We start from the raw sequence: 21,136 nt of genomic DNA, 5'->3' as shown, positions 1-21,136 counted from the left end.
GGGGACTGAGTTCAAGTTGGAACTCGCCGAGTTGTTCTTGAGACTCGGCGAGTTGAGTCGGCGTGGCCCCGTGATTCATGCCAGGTGGAACTTGTTGAGTCAGGGGAAGTACTCGACGTGCCAAGAGAGGGTCTAAGAGAGTCAGTGGACACGTGTAGACTCACCGAGTCACCCTAGTGCACTCGACGAGTCGGGTCAAAGTTTGACCATTGATCTTGTTGACTTTTAGGGTTGAGTACAGTTGTATTTATGAGAGTATTTACTTTATGTGATTAGGCAGAGGCTAGATCACATTCCTACCGAGTCAGATATTTACCGAGACACCGAGGTGAGTCTTCTCACTATACGTTACCTAGAGTGGTATATTGTGTAGACCAGAGGGTCTTATGTGTTATGTATGAGATTATGTGCTATGTGTTATATGTATGTTGTATGATGTTATAGACCGGACCAAAGGGTCCAACGATACAGACCGGGCCGGAGGGCCCAACGAGCTATGACCGTAACAGAGTGTCCAACGAGCTACGACACTAGAGGGTCCCACTGATACACATCGACCGGAAGGTCGTATTATAGCCTCGAGTGGCGTATATAATGTATGCGGTATTTTGGGGAACTCACTAAGCATTTATGCTTACAGTTGTTGTGTTATGTGTTTCAGGTACTAGTGATGAGCGCGGGAAGGCGCCGACATGATTCGTACACACACGCATTGGAGTTATGTTTCAGATTCTGGGGAGATGTTTTGTGATGATAACATTTGTTACAATGTGTTTTGACATTATTTTATGAGTGAATGAATGTTTTAAAAATGAAAAATTGTTTTGAAAATTTATGTTGTTACAGAGTTCATCTAGACCAGTCTCACCAGGAAGAACAGGCACTCCCCGACATTCTAAGAATACCAAATTTATTCTTCTGTATGGCACCAGATACTTCAACAAAATATTGCCAGCTGGTGTTGAAACTATTCAGTACATGTTTATTCCAAAACCAAAGCATGGGATCTTCTATCTCGACAGTTAAAATCAGATGTTCTTTCAATGCACTGATGACCTTCCTTCTTCTACCACTAAGAACTTGTTTCATCATCGCTTGGAAGGACTGGGTCACTATGAATTGGAAAGAGGATATCGTGTGTTAATATCTCTGGAGCTGAGTCAAAGACTCGATGAACGTAAGCTTGATCAATTCACATGGGTCAAGCCTGAAATCCTTAAAGAAGCTGACAAGTTCTACAATGGCTCTTCCGATGACTCTGAAGAAGAGTGTAACGACCCAAAATTTTCAAAATAAATTTTGGATTTTTAATTAACCTAACATTCCATAAGGTGTGAAGTGACATTAACCATTGTTTTCAAAATTCATAACATTAAGATTTTATTCAAAACATCAGAGTGTCCCAACAAAAAAAAATGCGTGAGAGTGCACACCGCGCCATCAAGCCTTGCCCTTGCCCTTAGGATTAGATGTACCTGAAACAAGTCAACAAACTATAATTAAGCTAATGCTTAGTGATTTCCCAAGAGCATACAACATATAATCCACATAAACACATATCATATCAGCTATAAAAGCTACATATACCACATAAGCCATGCATATAACATATAGCGATGTCGTGGGCTCGTCCCCAGGGTCTTCCTCCATGATGCCATGGGCTCCCAACATGGTCTTACATCCTGTTGCCATAGGCTCTCTACACCGTCTTTAGTAGGAATGATATGGGCTCTCCACATGGTCTTACATCTAGGTGCAATGGGCTCTCCCATGGTCTTCCATACAAGCTTACAACTAGCATACAATTCCTAGCACATAACCAACTAGCATCACTACTAGAAAAACAGCCTTTTACGATGCTCATTACACGTCGTAAAATGCTCAGACGACGCGCAAATGCGCGTCAAGGAAGGCCCTGTCATAAAGAGAGACGACGCGCATTTACGACACGCATTTACAACGCGCATTTACGACGCGCAATGCGTATCAAGGAAGGCCCTATCATAAAGGAAGACGACATGCATTTTCATGTCGTAACCTTACGACGCGCGTGTTTATGACACGCATTGCGTATCAAGGAAGCCCCTGTCAAAAAAGGCCATGTCATAAATGAAGATGACACACATTTTTGCGTATCGTAATTTTATATATTTAAAAAAAATATATTATTTCTAGATTTACTAATTTTCGAATTAAATTTTCATTTAATGTCTCATAATATAAAATAAAATATCATATACAAAAACTACAATCCATTACATAAAATTTAAGGTCATACAAATAATCGTTTCATGGAAAGATAAAATAAATCAATAGAAGTTGTAACAGAAATTTACAAACTAATAGTTCTAATAACCTAATGTGTGCCTCACTATAAACAAGATTTGTGCTGATTTTTTTAAATGTGTGCCTGACTTGTCTCCACTCTTCCTTAGTAACACCACTCATGGACTCTAAATCTATGAACTTGCTCACAGTATCTATTGTCTACAAAAAACAAAACGTAACTACAAAATAAGTGTTGTCTAGGATCAACAATGTTGCCAAAATAGTGAGCCTAATACAAGTATAAATATAAAATACAACAATAGTTGAGTAATTTTACAAAACAATCCTTCAAGCTGTTATAAAGAATAATGACTTTACCTGACCAATAGCATCTATTGATGAAGATGCAACATGAAGCATAGGATTTGTATAGTCCCTGAATAAATATAAATATTATTAGGTTAGGGGCAAAACCATCATAAAAAGAAATCAAGTCGGAAAGCTATAATAGTGTCTTATACTTGCTACGATGACTCTGGAATTTTACACTCAAATCTGTATGTGCAGAATATGTTATCTTAAGAGAACATGGTCCAAGCTTTGGAATCAAATACTTGAAAATCCATAGGAGAAAAAACATCAATTTAAACATTAAAGGGCTCTTCTTGAGACAAAAGAACACGAGGTTCCACAACTACAAGAGCAAGAGTGGGCTCCACTGTGGATATATGTGTAAGACAAGGTTCAAATTCAATTGTCCAACCACCTTTCTGAATTTTTTAAAAATTGAAAGTGGAGTTAATATAGATCAAAATTGTTACCTGGGCATTGGAAAATGGTCCAAATGGATGACAACCAGCTGCAAGGAGCCAATTTACAACGGGTCTTTCATGAATATGAGAAACTCTTTCATATGGTGCATTTAATCCACCTACTACTGAAGCAAGTCCAGCAATTATATGGTGTTCTACTTGTGATGTAATTACATGTATTCTATATGTTTCTCATACATAACTGTCATTGAAGATACAAACAGCCAAAAAACAAAAAAAAAATGAAAATTTTCTTAATATGGTAAATATTAATTTGTGTTATATGAAAAATCCACCCAATTATAGCAATGTTAGACAAATACAATGCAACTTCCACACACACACACACACACACACACACACACACATATATATATATATATATATATATATATAGCCCAATAGATTTTCTTTAAACATATAATGCATTAATCGAATAATAAATGAAAGTACAATGCTTTAGTTGAAAGAAATAAAAGTAGGACGATGCTACTTCTTGCTTTTATCCGAAAATATAATAAATTGAAGAGTGATTACGATACTTGAACATGCTTGAAAAAAAACATATTTACCAAATTGTTTGTCCAAAATCATTAATTCTTCCACAAAATCAAAGGAAAGGGCGAACCTCTGTGAGATTGAGTAGTTTTGAGAAATTGCTTGATACGTATGGAATCGGAACGAGAACTTCACTTCTTGTATACACATCATTTTCTGAAATTACAATAAAGTCCTCAACAGTGGGCATACAAAGATTTCTTCATATTTGCAAGCTAGAATACTAAGAACTGACTTTAATATAAAATCGCAAACAAGCACAGGAATAAAAGCTTCAGTGAATGTATAGATGATACTCAATTACAAGAGAGTTTCCTAATGATTTTGCCAGAGATTCGAGAGCCTAGCCTCTCCCAAAGGTTCTAAGACAAGATTTGATAGAAGATAATCATACCGTCATTTCCACTACCCTCTTATAATTAAGCACTATGTTGTAACAAAGTAAATAGCATATATACCGAAAATACCCCCCACTAATAAGATGCTCTCTATTTTTCTAAGTTTCCCATCTTTCCCTTATCTAACATCCATGGTTGAATTGGATGCTTAGCATAGAAGCATGGCTTCTAATCCTACAAGCTGAAGTTCCTTGATATTGTTTGACATTAATTCCAAGAATCGTTGAATGAGATTGATTGAGCCTTAGAGTATAAGATCTCTTCCATCAGATTATAAGTGATATGGTTTGATTTATTGGATTCAGTTCAACATAAAATTCACCAAAAAAGGGAAAATCTTTAGAAGAAGGGCAAATTGATAAAACAAACCTGCAAATTTGATTTCGAGTAAATTACATTTTTGGTCTCTGACTATAGCTGGTTTTTTTCAATTCTGTTCCAAAAAAGTTTAGTGTTTGGGTTATAAGACTGAAAAGATTTGTGCTTCAGATATGAATCAGTGGGTTCATCTGTCTCATGATTCATATCCATCCATTGCTGTAAAAAAAATTAAAAAAATTAAAAAAAAAACTAAATGCATATATAAACCAGGTTAATTTCGAAAAGGGTATAAGCGTAATTTAACTAAATTTAGATTACGTACCTGGTGTTGGAAAAATGTATCAGAAAGCGAAGGGCCGGAGACCTCAAGTAATCCAACAGCAAGTATATATATCATAAGGAGCTGCCATAATATAGAAGTAACACTTACAATAAAAAATCCAACGTGAAATCGCAATATTTGTAAGAAAACCTAAGACAAAAATTTTCAATCGGGTTTGAAATATCATGTTTAGGATTTCATAAGTCGGCAAAAATCCCAAATAACTGGGCACAACAGTCAACCGGTCCAATCCCTGTATGAACCCCGACATGATCTGTTTGTTATGAAAGATGAACGTCAAAAAATAAAATAAAAATAGGATATTAAAATACCTTCTGAGCAACAGCAAATGCAGCAGCTGATGTGATAGCTCCAAGCCCATTTAAATCCTTTGCTGTTAAGACAAACAATATAGAAAGATTGTGAAAAGACCATATAAATTTATGAATAGATACTATTTTATAAGAAAGATTGAAAAAGGAACAAAAGGTACTTGCCTTCTAGATGTTTATAATTGTAGTTGAAGAAGAAGAAGAACATCAACAACAACAACAATTGGTTCCGTTTCAAAGTCAATGTCAACCTGAGGAAAAAGTCAAAGTTTGACTTTCTGCAGTCAAAGGGTGGGTTGGGGGTGAAAGTGAAACTTTTTTTTAAAGAGAAATAATGAAGAAGTTATTAAGTAAGTACGTTACCATTTTCAGAAATAGCAGATGCCACCGATTTGTCCAGGTCACCAGAATTACCGATACAAGTGGTGCATCCATAACCAACAATATGGAAGCTCAACACCTTCAAATAACTCAGCAATCCACTGCAATGCAAATACAATACTCAAAGTGTGTTGGTGCTTCCTTTTTGGGTTTAATTGTGAGTAAATGACTATTTTACCCTTTTTACCTTTTCTCCAGATACTTCGTCACAACTCTGGAACCGGGGGCTAGGCTCGTTTTAATCAATGGTTTTACCTAAACATAAAGGCTGAATCATTATTGTAAATGATTAAATACTTATTAGTCAAAATATATAAAAAGGGAATCTAACCTCAAGCCCCAAATTGCAAGCTTTCTTTGCTAACAAACCAGACTGAATCATGACACTAGGATTTGATGTATTTGTATAGCTCATGATGGCTGCTATTATGAGATCCTTTCCTGTAGCAGCGAGGTTGAAGAGCGTTCTGTAACAGCCTCACTTTCCATATCTAAAGCAGCAAAAAGATCTACAGTTACATCTCCTTGATTTTCATCATCCATGAGATCCTTTCCTGTAGCAGCGAGGTTGAATGAACTCTTGAGGCTTATTCACTTCCTTTACAGATGCCATGTAGTATATATAATCCAGCCTTCTCATAATCACCCTGCATTCCACACACAAAAAAAAGACATTAAACACATCAAAAATGCATTGCTACACCAGATAAAAACATTAGTAAATGTAAAACAATATATGAACAAATGTCCAAACCTTGCTATGATATGAGCGTGCAAGGTTATAATAGGAATGTGCCCTTGTTGAGCCATGAGTAGTTGCAGCAAGGGTTGTTTTAGTCAACTCACAACTGCTCAGCCAGAAAATGTTGACCAGTAAAGAAGAAATGATTTGCTAGATAATTTAGTGCAGTTGCACTGTATGGAAAGACATCAAAGGCCCTTTGCATCTTTTCCATTGCTCTCCTAATAAAACAATGTGACAATATCAATAAGAGTCATAAAAACATACATTTTACTGTATCAACATGATAAAACCAACCTTCATTTGATTGCAAATACACAATTCTAGATTGTTGATCTACAAACCAATTTTCTAAACATTTTAAATTAATAACTAACTAAAATAATAAATAAATAAAATATGATAAACTCGTCATTACCACTTAAAACTGAGACAGGTCTGGTTTCGGGTCCCACCCCATTGCCAACGGTCTCATCTCTATCAATGGCAGCAATAGCAACAGCATCAACTTCAGCCTCAGAATCTTGTTTTTTAACGAATATATTGCAATCATTTTTGGTTTTTGAAATGTTTTGAGTCATGTCAGGACAAAAAGACCCTGGAGCCCTAATCACATGCGACACAACACGGCTACTAGGAGGGAGTATTGTTGGTGAGGTAACTGCCCCTATTAATTATAGCTTAGCTTTATTAATTTGAGTTATAATATAACTATAATGTTTAAAAATTTAAAATAAAAAATAAGCTTACCAAACTGAATTTTTTCACCAGCAAGGAGAGAGTTGATTGGGCTTAAAGATGATGAAATTGATTTTCCTTTTGTCAAGATTAATGAGGATGGTAAAATGGGTTCATGAACCAAGGTGGTGGTATTGGTATTGGTATTGGTATGATCGCCTATAGATGTTACATGTGTTGTATTGAACCTTGCAGGCTTCATAGCCTCATCGAGTTGAGTTTGAGTCAATGGAATAACCTGTATGTTGTATTAAAATTAGTTCAACATTTCACATGAACATAAAAAATTAAAAATTAAAAAATCAAAAACTTTTCACCTGCGGATCCATTCATGCATTACCCCAGTCACCCAAAGATGTTTGAACATCATCAACAGCCTTATTTTCAGTCTCAAACATGCGACTTGAACTACTATCTTCCACAATACCAGATCCTCTTTGTGGAGTCCTATAGATGTTACATGTGTTGTATTTGATGATTCAATCTGTGTTCTCACCCGAACAAAAATTCATCAACCAATAAAGCCACAGAAACCTGTGTTGATACAATTCCCATATCAAAGTCTACAATGATTTATTTATGACTAAACCCTTCCATACACTTATAAAGTACACAACATAAAGGGTTTCAACTATCAAGTGCACAAAAAAAATCACGCATTTCATTCCATGCCAAATTATGTCAATCATCTAAAATATTGTTAAATACTAAAATATTGTAAAAGACTACACATGAATCACCTTTGGAAATCTCAAAAGACCAAAACTTGTAGTAAGATGAAATTGAATACAGATCAAGCTCAGATTGGTACGTATCTCTTCAAAATCTGCTTCCTCGTCACGGCTAATCCCATCGCTATTCCACCAATAGCTCCGGCAACAGCCGCCGAGCTAGGCCCCGCCGCCGCTTGTAAAGTGCTCCAGTCGCTAATCCAGCAACCACGCTATTGATAATATCATTTGCATCCCTAGCCTTAACCATCCCGCTCTCCATACCAGCGTACAACAGTCCGATTACACCCGCACGGTTGCCGATCGTCCGACCTGCATGCCCAGAAGCATTTAAGATCCGATTAACCCTAAGTTTCATGGTGTCTCCAGCCTCAAAAGCCTTCATGCCCTCTACTAAACCCTTCCTGATGCCAACTACTGCGCCGATGAGGTAACCGATGCCGGTGTACTATGTTAGGTTTTCGCCCCATGAATGCCGTTGAGCGATGGATTCCTCTTGAAAGAGGTATTCAGGAGATGTGGGAAGTTTGTACAGGGTTTGTGCGGGGACTCTAAGATCTTGGTAAGCGTTGTATAGCTGACGGTTGTCGTGGTGGTCGTCACTTTCTTTGTGATTTGAAGATCTCGGTTGGTAAGACATGTCGTACTTAGGGCTACGATTAGGGTTTCGATCTTTCAAGAATCTGATTCCAAAGGAGAGAGAGAGAGAGAGAGAGAGAGAGGAAGACGAACTGCTAAAGGATTATTAGGGTTTTTTTGTTAGAAGATTTTAGAAGGAGAAGCGGGGTGTTTAATTTTTTTTTTGGGACCGCGCCTTCCTTAACAAAAATATAAAACTACACATTTACACGACACACTTTTTATGATTGGTGCCCTCCGTGTTTTTTTTTGGACGCTAATTTTAGGTCACACAAAAATGCATGATCTCTATCCTTCAAATTTTTGAAAACTGACATTATTTTTTAGGTCACGTACAAATACGTGTCCTCTATCAGCGCGTGTCATTGTTTGCGCATCATTAAAGGGCTATTTTCTAGTAGTGCATGTCTCATAATATAAATTTAGCTAGAGTATCACATATCATAAATGGACCAGCCTTGGTGCCTTCGACCCATTGGTATGGTGAGGCGACTCACCTCTCAATGTTGAACTGATAAACTAGGATCAGATATTTCCCACACACTGATCCTCCTCAACTACCTATAATCAACATGTGATTAACTTCTCATAATCGCAATAAATATCCTTAAAGTCAACCCTGGTCAAAAGTCAAGGTCAACAATCCATGTTGACCTTAACTCGTCGAGTGCATCTAGAAACTCGTCGAGTTCCTCTCAAGTTCATTCCACTGAATCCCGAGCTAACTTGTTGAACCCTAATCCTTCACTGCACTCAATCAGAAACCCAAAACAGGCAAACCCCACCCCAACTCGTCGAGTTAACTAAGGGACTCAATGAGTTCCTTCAGTCCCTTTCATGTTCAGTCCTTTTCAGTGGGATCTAAGGTCCCAAAATTCAGATCCAACCCCCCTTAGTGCAGATACCACGTAAAGTTGCCCACTTTACATGCATGCAAGGCCTTCCAAGGATATATCATCAAAACTAAGCCTCCTACAAGGTTTTGGTGCATGGAAAGGGGCTAAGATAGATAAAGTGAGCAACTTTACGTCATTGGGGACCTAAAGAGGTGCAGATCTGGAACCGTATCCTTGTGATAAGTCCAGATCTGAGTTTGACTCCAACTTGCACCTAAAATGGCCATTTACTTCCAAGAAAAGGGATTTAAGAAACTAGAGATCAAGTTCATGACTTTATACCTCAAGATGATGGCCAATCTAAAGTAGATGTTAGATATATTGTTCCTCTCCTTGCTCCTTCCTCTTCAATCTCTAAAATACTTCACAAAGGCACAAGTTTCACTCTCTAAGGCTCACAAACTCTCAAGGAATCTTAACTATGTAGCTAGGGTTTCTTTCTGGGTTACAAGGACGGTGAGGGAGGCTGCAAATGAGCCATAATCCCTTTAAATAGGGTGATAACCCCTGAAGATTAGGATTTCTTTCTACAGAACCTACTCGACGAGTCGGGCCTACCATCTCGTCGAGTAGCAACCAAGTCCCGCATCCTTATAATAGTCTCTACTCGACGAGTTGGAGCACCCAACTCGCCGAGTCCATGCACAAAACCCTAAAAAATTAGATAAATTGATTAATACTTAGAACATGTGTTACAAAGAGGTTTAATTTTTACATCATCAGATAGAGGGAGATTGTAAGGTCACACCTTATGATCTGATGAGTCAAACACATGAAACGCTGATCTATCAACGTCAACTTATACAAAGTCAACAGTGCCAACGTCTCAAGTTTAACAACGTCAACACTTAGTATAGTTATCTGTCACACCCCCAAACTAGGATGGGAGAAACGTCTGGGGGTGGATGCCTTCATGAACCGTATCACAACAATATGTATAATAGTCATCAAAGCAAAAAAACAACCATCATAAATATAATTGAAATAGTTACATTATTGTAAGAGTTGTATATTTCAAAACCAATTACAATATGATGATGAAAAGATTTGTTTGACGCCTTAGCGTCCCATCCTCACAAGCTTGTAGTTACCTACTTTAATGATTTCCTGAGAATACAATTAGTTTTGAAAAGTGTCAACCATTAAGTTGGTGAGTTCATAAGAGTTTGTATAAATAATTGTAGGCCTTTCCTTGTAAAATGATAGTGTTCGTTCCCAGAAATCCAATTATTTTCCTTAAAAACGAGTTGTAGTCTTAGAAACCCTAAGACCAAAATGGATAAATATTTCTATACATAAAATAGTAATATGTAGTTTTAATCTGTATAAAATCATTTGAATATATGTTTCCCCGTAAACTAAATTTATCATTGATTCCCCATGTGAGTTATTATAACCATGCTAAAATATAAATGTTCTGTTATGATGTTCTTCAGGCGTCGGAATGTTAGACATTTGTAACCCCAGACCTGCCGGTCTAGCTATAGTAAGTAGCCTAGCTGTGGGATTGTCAATCCCGTATAGATCTATATACAAGTATCACGCTCTCTTACGGGAGATTTTGGTTATAATACATGACTTTTTTAGGTACTCTGGTAGGTATGATGAATTCTTTGTCTCACAAGTTGATTCAATGCATTTACGTTTTGTTGTAATGAAAACCTTTGTATGTATAATTATCACTTTTCCTTGATAATAAAACAGCATAAAATAATTATATATATCTTTATATAATTATCCGTTTTGTTCAAAAATGTTACAGTAGTGTTAATGTCCCATAAACTATACCTATTATAATTTATTATAATATTTATTTGTACCTATACACACACACACACGCACACACACACACACACACATATATATATATATATATATATATATATATATATATATATATATATATGTATGTATGTATAGGCTAACATGCTTAGATATTCATAAATAACAATTATTTTACATCTAACACCAATAAGTGAGTCTTTAGTATGAAAATGTCCATTTTTCTAGTTTTTGACTTTTTACTTCACAAAACAGTAAATAGTGAAATATAAACTTTGTGACACTTATTTTTACCTTTTTGTGATATTTAAGTCAACTTAAATTTATATGTATAAAGCAACATATTTTTGGTCAAAACCTACAAAAATGGTATCATAACCTAGTTATCACCATTTTTGTTAGAAAATCCACTTTTACATAAAATGATAGATTTTTTTAGTTTTCTTTTTTTAAAACTAAATCTTTGGTATTTTTAACTAGTTTCAAGACATATGTTCCAAATAACATATTTTGATTTATATCCCACAAAAATGGTGCAATAACTTGGTTATAACCATTTTTGCTAGAAAAGTCATATTATATTCATAAAAACCCTTGTTTTTATAGGTTTGAGTTTATAACTTTTTCTTAAGAATATATAGCATGTTCATACTTGTTTTTCATAGTTTTGTATTTTAAACAAACTTTTACATCTAAATGTTCATAATGCTAGGTAATAACATTATTTCATGTGTATAGTACTTTTACACAACATATAAGTAAGCATGCATAACAACTTGTATATTTATACAAGTTTACTTGTATTCTCCCTCTTAAAACTTGGATAAAACGAAAATGAGGGGTATGAACTCACCTTTAGTGGATTTCTTAGTTGATAAAGAGATGAAGATGAAGGTTTTCAAGCTTAGAACACTTGAAGATGCTTGAAGAACACTTGAATGTCGAATTACCCTATGTATAATAACACATATAAATGTGTGTAAATGTAACATAAGTAGTATTTTTATGTGTTGAATCACTAGATTTATGGAGAAAAGCTTACTAAAATTTGAAGAACCAACTTGTGGAAGAGTAACGTTGAGAGAATTGAAGAGTTCTCAAGAGAAAATGGAGAGATATGAAGTTTGGAGAATATGAAGTGAAGAAGGGGGGGATGGCTTCTAGACGGAGGGGGAGGGAGGGTGGTGGGGTGGGTAGGAGGTATGGGGGGACTAGGATTTGACTAAGTGTGTTACCTTATGGTTTAAGCTTTGGTACATAAGATGTTAGTTATAGTGCGGGGAACATCCTAGATTGTGGTGAATTTTATAAAAAAAAAAGTGAAACTTTTATAAATACTTGGATTCTTTTATAAAATAGTGGTATTTTTATGAAGGGATATCATATAAAAGATGTATAAATATTTAATTTGAATTATAAAAATTCAAATTATTATAAAAATCATTATTATCAAAATAATAATACATTACATGAAAATGGTGTTGAATTTCTAAGTTCGTTTCGTTAAAAATTGGGTGTTTAGTTGGGTATAGAATGTGTCGTATTTGGTGACGAATTCACCAAAAATCTATAGTTGTAGCCTTTGTGATGAATTTGTCATGTAGTATAAGGTTTATGAATTCCACTACGTTGAGTTCTGAATATTATTTATACTAAAATAATATGTGATTAAATTATCAAACTCTTGTTTTACCAACCTAAATTAGGTTTATTCGATAATTACCAATAAGAGAGGTATTTTGTATTATAACTTGTTAATAGAACATTAGAAGCATTAGGAAATGTGACAATTCACCTAAAATTCTAATACAAGTTGAGTTGACATGGTTGACTTTCGTTCACTTTTTTTGACCAAAATTGATGGTTATCACATCATCTCCCCATTAGAAGGAATTTTGTCCCGAAATTAGCATTCCAAATGGGTCCTCAAGGGTTGGGGAAAAGATGTGGGTATTTCTGTTTCATCTGGTCCTCATGCTCCCAATTAAATTTAGGTCCTCGCTTAGCATTCCAACGAACCCTTACTATTGGTATGCGACTTTGCTTTGTTCTTTTGAACTCCCTGTCCATGATTTCTACAAGTTCCTTGATGAAGTGCAGATTGTCGTTTACTTTGATTTCGTCTAGTGGAATGACAAGAGTATTATCAAACAAACACTTCTTCAAGTTGAACACATAGAAAGTGGGGTGTATATCACTGAGTTCCTATAGTAGTTGATGTATGTAAGCCATCAGATCGATCCTGGTAAGAATCTCGAATGGCCCGATATACCTTGGATTCAGTTTCCCACATTTTCCAGAATGTATCATTCCCTTCCAGGTTGAGACCTTCAACAGTACACGGTCACCAATATGGAATTCCAAGGGTTTTCGTCGTTCCTGAATTTTGAATGATCTTCTTTGTTGTCAATCATATGATCTCCGTACCGGTGATAGTGTTGTTAGCTACTTTCCCTCTTGCTAGCTGAGTGTCGCCCACCTCAACCCAGCACAGAGGTGATTTGCACTTGCGCCTGTAAAGGGATTCGAAGGGAGCAACCTTAATGCTTGTGTGATAACTATTATTATATGAGAATTTGATCAGCGGTAAATGGGTATCCAAGTCTTTACCGAAGTCTATCACACAAGCTCTCAACATGTCTTCTAGCGTCTGAATGGTTCTCTCGCTTTGCCTGTCGGTTTGAAGGTGATAAGTTCTATTCATATCGAGTCTGGTTCCCATGGACTTTTGTAGTGATTGCCAAAACCGTGAGGTGGACCTGCTATCTCTATCAGAGATAATGGATATTGGCACCCCATGTAATCGCACAATCTCTTGGATGTACTTCCTTGATAGTTTCTCCACTTTTTCCGTCTCCTTGATTGGTAGGAAGTGCGTGGATTTGGTTAACCTATCAAGAATCACCCATATAGTGTCCAGTCCACCAGTTTTCTTGGGTAATTTAGTTATGAAGTCCATGGTTATCCGCTCCCACTTCCACTTGGGTATATCCGGTTGTTGTAGCAAACCTGAGGGCTTTTGGTATACTACCTTGAATTTGGCGCAAGTCAAGCACTTGCCTACATAGGTAGCGATTTCTGCCTTCATGTTTGGCCACCAATATAGTTTCTTGAGGTCCAGATACATCTTTTCTGAATTGGGATGAATGGAGTATTTGGTCTTGTGAGCCTCATTCATGATAACGACTCTATACCCACCAAATTTCGGTGTCCAGATTCGATTCATAAGATAATAAGCTCCGTCACCCTCAACCTCAAGGTTTTTATCCATTCCTCGCAAGGCTTCACTTGCAACATTCTCAGGTTTAAAGCCTCAAGTTGCGCCTCCTTGATCTGCCTGGACAGATGTGAGTGGATAGTCATGGTCAATGATTTTTCATGGCGGCCCGAGTATTCTTTTCGACTTAGGGCATCTGCTATTACATTGGCCTTGCCCGTATGATAACAAATTTCGCATTCGTAGTCATTTAGTAGTTCTACCCATTGTCCTTGCCTCATGTTGAGCTCTTTTTGTTTGAGAATGTGCTGGAGACTCTTATGGTCAGTGAAGATTGTACACTTTATACCATAAAGGTAGTGTCTCCAGATCTTCAGGGCAAACACTACTTCTCCCAAATCGAGGTCATGTGTTGTGTATGTAACATCCCAAAAATCATGACCAAAAATTTCGTTTTTAATTATTAATAAAACCATAGTTTCAAATCATCACATAAAGTCATAAGTCATTGTTTCTCAAAACATCATAAACATCTGTCAAACATATTAGAGTAAAAACATCCCAAGTTAAAATAATGGTGTGTGCACTGCAGTCATCTCGAGCTCTACCCTTTTCTACCGGAAGTAACTGAAACCAAAACTGAAAAATGTAAGCACGAAGATTAGTGAGTCTCCTTAAACTATCACATACCATACACATAATCATATAATCACATAATAACATAACATGGGCCTTTTCCGCTACATCGGGCCTTGCTGGGCATCAGACAATGTCCGGCATCGGGCCCCGCCCGACATCGAGCAAAACTCGGTATATATATAAACATATCAACAAACATATATAAACAATCACATAACATAAATATATAAACATTCCTTGGGCATTACCCGACATCGGACCGAAATTCGGAAACATACAAATACAGACATATGCAAGAATCACGAAGACATCAAGCATACAAAACATAAACATATAAACATTCCTCGGTCCCCGCCCGACATCGGACCGAAATCCGAAAGCATACTAACATTCCTCGAGCATTGCCCGACATTGGACCGAAACACGAAAACATGAAAATACAGACACATGCAAAAATCACGAAGATTCAAGCATACAAACATTCCTCGGGCATTGTCCGACATTAGACCTTAGTCCGGAACATATTAACATACATAAACGGGCCGAAATTGGTGCCTTCTACCCATTCCTATAGAAGGAAACTCACCTCGCACTGCTGAAGTCCCGCGAATAAATATCTGGCTACTGGCTGACAGATCCCCGAACTGTCAACATCAAAACAAAACCCAATTACCCATTTGGGTTTCAATGCAAAACCATAAACCCACACTTGGGGTAAAAGAACCATTTTACCCCATAACATAGCTTGGTCCAAGACCAAGGCCCAAAAGTCAAATAATCAACCAAGGCCAATTATGGCCCAATTTTCCAAATTGGGCCCAACCCCCTCACATGGGCCTTACTCTTAAGCCTATCCAAGTATTCTAGTCCATATACTTGTTTTTTGGACGGCCCATCAATAGCCCAATCACAAAAACCCAACAGAAAGGCCCAACTCAAGGCCCAAACAAAATTAGGATTTTCACATAAAATGACGATTAGGGTTAAGTGTTCTTACTTAACCCATTAAGGACTTAATCCATTAAGTCCATCACACCAATAGGCCAAACATACAATGGAATCGGCATAAGTCATAACTTTAGTCCACTGGTCCAAATGTGGGTCCCGACAATCCAAAACTAACATCTTCCAAAATTAGAGTTTTCTAAACCTAATTAGGGTTTCCAACCCAAGAACATGCCAATTAGTGAAACGGTAAGGCTTTTAGGTCAATTAGGGCTTCATTAGGTCCAACACTACCCACTGCCACCTCGGGCGGTGGTGGTCGACGGTGGCCCACAATGGCAGCCACCACCTCATGGTGGTGGTTATGATTCTAGTCCAAGCATGTCGAAGCACCCCAAAAGCAATCCAATAACACGCAAATGCACACCTCCACCCAACACGGCGGCTGGTGGCGGCCCACCACCTCACAGTGGTGGTGGTGGGTTTTTCCTTGATTAATCTAGCCAAAGCAATACATACAACATTATACTTATAAAATACACTCACACATACCAAGACATGCACACAGCCACCACCACGCGACGGTTGGTGGTGGCAGAATAGAAAAAGGTGATGGCAGCCACCATGGTTGGCAGCCATGGTGGTTTTCCATGGTTTCCGACCAATGAGCACACCCACAATCGTACATAAACACCAAAACACACATACACACAAGCTGAACACGGAAAACACACCCGATCAGCAATCTTGTGGTGGCAGGCGGTGGTTTGCGATAACAGCTACCACCTTATGGTGCTGGCGATGGTTTCTCTTGATCCCCTGCCCAGTAAACACGTCAACACACGCACACACCTTCAAAACGCGTGTTCACACAGGAAAACAGATCCAATCCCAGCCACCCCCATGGTGGTGCATGCCAGTCAAAGAAGAACGCCATCCGCAATAGCCTCTCAGAATGGCGACAATCGTAATCGTGCAGCGGCATAAGAAGATGGAGAAGAATGGTGGAACCGTGAGCAACAACAGCAACAACAGAGGAACGGAACCCGTTGGTGGTCCACGTTGTTACCGACAATGGAAACAATGATAGTGTTGGATGGCGGATCACACGGCGACATGGTCGTCGGCTGATAATGGCAGTTGCTCAAAGCTTCGACAGATCGGAAAATAAGGGAAGTCGAGTGGTGGCTAGCTGGTTAGAAAAAAACAAGCTAAATGGATGGTGGCGGCAGCCGGTGGTTAGGGGATATAAGGTGGCAGGTGTTGTTTATGATTAAGGTTAGGGTTATGGGATGCATGGGCGACGGGCTATAAGTCCCGTCCAATTCCAAACATTAGTCCATATTGACACTTTCAGCCCTTCCTTCTCCTTTTTCTTTCAACGTAAGTCCAGAATTTACCCTTTAGCCCTTCCCTCCAAAAATCCTTTCATAATAAGTCCAAAAATTACTAATCATACCCTGACTTCTGAAATCCTTTTCAAATTTTGTATGAACCTCCTATAGTAGCCAACAAGGCCTAAGAACTAGTGTATTTCCATCGGTGTCCTTGGTGCTTCCCAGTTTTCAATTGCTTTGATTTTGGAGGGATCCACATGTGTCCCTTCCTCGCTAACCATGTGTCCCAAGAAGTCCACCTTTTGAATCTAGAATTCGCATTTCGAGAACTTTGCATACAACTTCTCCGTCCTTAACTTCTCCAAGACTTGTCGTAGTTGCTGACTATGTTCTTCCTTACTTCGTGAATAGATTAGTATATCATCGATGAATACTATCATGGATTTATCTAAGTAAGGTCGGCATACACGGTTCATTAGTTCCATGAACACTACAGGCGAATTAGTCAATCAAAAGGGAATCACCGCGAACTCATAGTTACCATAGCGAGTTCTAAATGTCGTTTTAGGGATATCTTCCTCCTAGACTCTCAGTTGATGGTACCCCGACCTAAGATCAATTTTGTGAAGTAGCTAGATCCTTGTAGTTGGTTGAAAAGGTCATCGATTCGGGGTAAGGGATATCGTTTTTTGATGGTCAGTTTGTTCAACTCTGGATAGTCAATGCACATACGGAATGATCTGTCTTTGTTCTTTACGAACAAGACTAGTGCTCCCCAAGGTTAGAAGCTTGGTCTGATGAATCATTTACTCAGTAGTTCCTTCAGTTGACTGGAAAATTCATGTATCTCTGTTGGGGCTAAACGGTATGGTGATTTGGCTATGGGGGTGGCTCTAGAAATTAAGTCGATTCTGAACTCGACTTGTCGCACGGGTGGTACTCCCGGAAGGTCTTCTGGGAATACATCGGGAAATTACAGACTTCTGGAATATACTTGATGTTCTTCACTTCCATCTTCTCATAAACAACATGAACTAGGAATGCATGGTACTTTTTGTGAAGGTATTATTGAGCCTTGATGCAAGAGACGATTCGGAGGTTTGTGACGGGGTTGTCACCATAGATGACAAGGGTTTCGTTACTTGGTAGGTTAAGGCGAACGGTCTTTTTGTAACACATGATATTGGCATGGTAAGAAGTTAACCAATCCATGCCAATGATAACGTCAAAGCTCCTTATTGTAATCGACATTAGGTCAATTTGGAAGGAATAGTTGTTTAGAGTTAGGGTGCATCCTATGTATATGTCGTTTGTGGTTTCAGTCTTCTCGTTAGCCATTTCTATGGTAAATATTTTGTTAAGTGTTTGAGGTTTTTGTTTGAGTAAATGTTCAAAATTATGACTCACGAAACTCCTCTTCGCACCGCTATCGAAGAGTATACATGCATATGTGTTATTAAGGAGAAACGTACTGGTAACCACCGTAGGGTCTTTCATTGCCTCTTCGTGTCCCATTTCTAGGACTCTTCCCATGCCTCCAGTATTTTTGGTATTGGATTTTGGGAACTCTCTCTTGAAATGCCCCATTTCCCCGCATCCATAGCATGCTTGGCTCACCCTGACATTTGTGGCTTGGGTAGTCTGTTGAGCTGGCGCCCTATAGAAACTGGCGGTATGTCCCTTTTTCTTACAGCTATGGCAATGTATTTCCTGGCAAGCTCCATTTTGGTGGAAGTTGCACTTGATGCATTTGGGTAGGCTCCCAGCATATTGTTTCATTGGTGCTGGGGTGGCAGGGACAGAGACGGCGTGGACTGCCACAGCTTCTTGTCTCTTTACGGGCTCTTGCGTTGGTTGACCATTCTTCTTTTTCCATAATTTCCTTTTGTTGTCTCCACCTTGTGTTTGTTTGGGGGAGGGTGTCATAGTGCCCTGTCGGAATCCATGATCAACGAGCCATTGTGCCAAGTGTTTGGCACTGTCAAATGTGGATGCGTTTACAGCTATCACCATTCCTTGAATCTGGGGGATATTCCCCAAATATAATGTTCCACCTTTTTGCTTTCTGAGGTGATCATCACGGGACATAGCACGGTCAATTCGTTGAACCTGGCAGTATAGGCTGTTACATCGGAGCCCATTATCGTGAGGTTCCAGAGTTCCTGCTCCAACTTCTGAACTTCGCCCCTCGGGCAGTATTCTTCCAACATCATGATTTTAATGATGGGTTTTGAGCATTCTAACACTTCCTAAGTGTACATGCAACCCTAATAACCTTGAATCTATGTTTTCTCTATATACATGCAAATTTCTTTTCAAGGTTATTTCCTAATTAGCATGGCATGGGGATTACATAAAACATAAAAACTAGTAGAAATACATACCTTGTTGTGTTGCTTGGATTCCTTCAAGACTTTGTGAGCCTAGCACCCCAAATGTTATGCCTCAAATGCTTCACACAACACCACAAAACTTGGAATAACTTGAGAGAATACTTCTTACACTTGAAAATTGGTTATGCCCTCTCTAGAAACACTAGGTAGCCGATTTGCTAGCCAAAGGGTTCCTTTTATAGTGTTGTCACAATTAGGGTTTTCACATGAATACTCTTAATTGTCATGACTCTTCATTTCTCATGACCCATGGGTTTGTAACTCCCATGGACTATCCATGGGGCTCCATATGGTTATAACCAAACCCATAAACCATGGATCATTAATCCACCATAAAAGAATTGATGATTGTCATAATCAACCCTATATATTTAATTAGTCTCACTTTGATCACCAAATTAATACTAGATTAATACTTGATCAATACTAATTAAATAATACTATTATTAATATATTAGAACTTATAATATATTAATAGTCATAAGTGCCTTATTCTCTCATCTAGTCTATCCAAGTATTGCAATACCATGCAACCCAAATTGACCATGTCGGGTCGGGTCAAGTACATACCAAAAAAAGTTATGGACTTAGACACTATATCCAACAGTCTCCCACTTGGATAAGTCTAATAACTATATTTGCAAATATGACTTCAAAATCCGACTAGCAATCGTAGCTCTTTCGAAGTCTCTCAGAACTGAGATGATGATGATACGCCATTTAAGATAAGTGATCATATAATCCTTTGTTCTCATGATATCAGCCGGACAAACACATGGAACATGGTCTTACTTATTGTCCAACATTTGTTTCTTGATCTCTGATTTGTTTCGACATAGAACTAAATTGAACACATCAATTAGGTTCTGACCGGGCCTGGTACATAGGTCAAAACCAAATCATCGAGGGGCCCAGATATCGCTTCTATTTCTAGAAGGAATAGATAAACTTCGACTGATATGCTTGTACTAACTACTTGTTGAATTATTCACAAAGGCACGTTTTATAACATCGAGTTACCAATGTGTTTTCGTACAATCAATGAATAACCAACTCATAGTCAACAACTCATATCTCTAGGTTGAAGATTTATATGATATTACCGTCTCACGATCACTCAAGATAAATTCGATGAAGTGATGCAAGTGAGCGTGGGTTGAATCCAATACTCAGCCCTTATGAGTACTCATGAATGTTGTAGCAACCATTGCATTGTCTAAAGCACTTTAGACAAATCATACAAGCCAAATTCATGATAGTCTTAAATCAATACTTACTTTCAAAGTTTGACTGACTGTGGATGGTTTGAATAATAACATAATTATTCTGGAAGTGAAAACATGCAAAATTGAAACATAGTAAACAATCAACACAATATAGTAACATCTTACTCATAAATAAATAACAACTTTTATTTATCATCAAATGTCAATTACATTTTACAAGTTTCAGGAATCTAATTATTGAAACTAATATCATCCTTCAGCCCAATGTGCCTCGCATGCCGTAAATGCTTAACCCTGCTCAGTCCCTTCGTGAGGGGATCTGCCGGGTTCTCATCTGATGATACCCTCTTTTCCACGAGGAGTCCTTCTTCTATTCTATGTCTGATGAAATGGTATTTTCTGTCAATATGCCTAGATCTCCCGTGATCTCTTGGTTCTTTAGCCAAAGCAACCGCACTT

The 21,136-nt window shown here is 38.0% G+C and overlaps 1 pseudogene; it reads right to left on the bottom strand.

Moving 5' to 3' along the window:
• Positions 1–7,671: 7,671 nt before the first annotated feature.
• LOC145074907 (mitochondrial import inner membrane translocase subunit TIM23-1 pseudogene) lies at positions 7,672–8,243 on the bottom strand (annotated as a pseudogene).
• Between the last annotated feature and the right edge of the window lie 12,893 nt (positions 8,244–21,136).

The sequence above is a fragment of the Lactuca serriola genome, chromosome 9, assembly GCF_051521515.1.
Source record: "Lactuca serriola cultivar US96UC23 chromosome 9, Lser_US96UC23_V15, whole genome shotgun sequence".
Lineage (NCBI taxonomy): Eukaryota > Viridiplantae > Streptophyta > Magnoliopsida > Asterales > Asteraceae > Lactuca > Lactuca serriola.
Note: the sequence above shows the minus strand (reverse complement) of the source record. Positions and strands in the feature narration are given on the sequence as shown.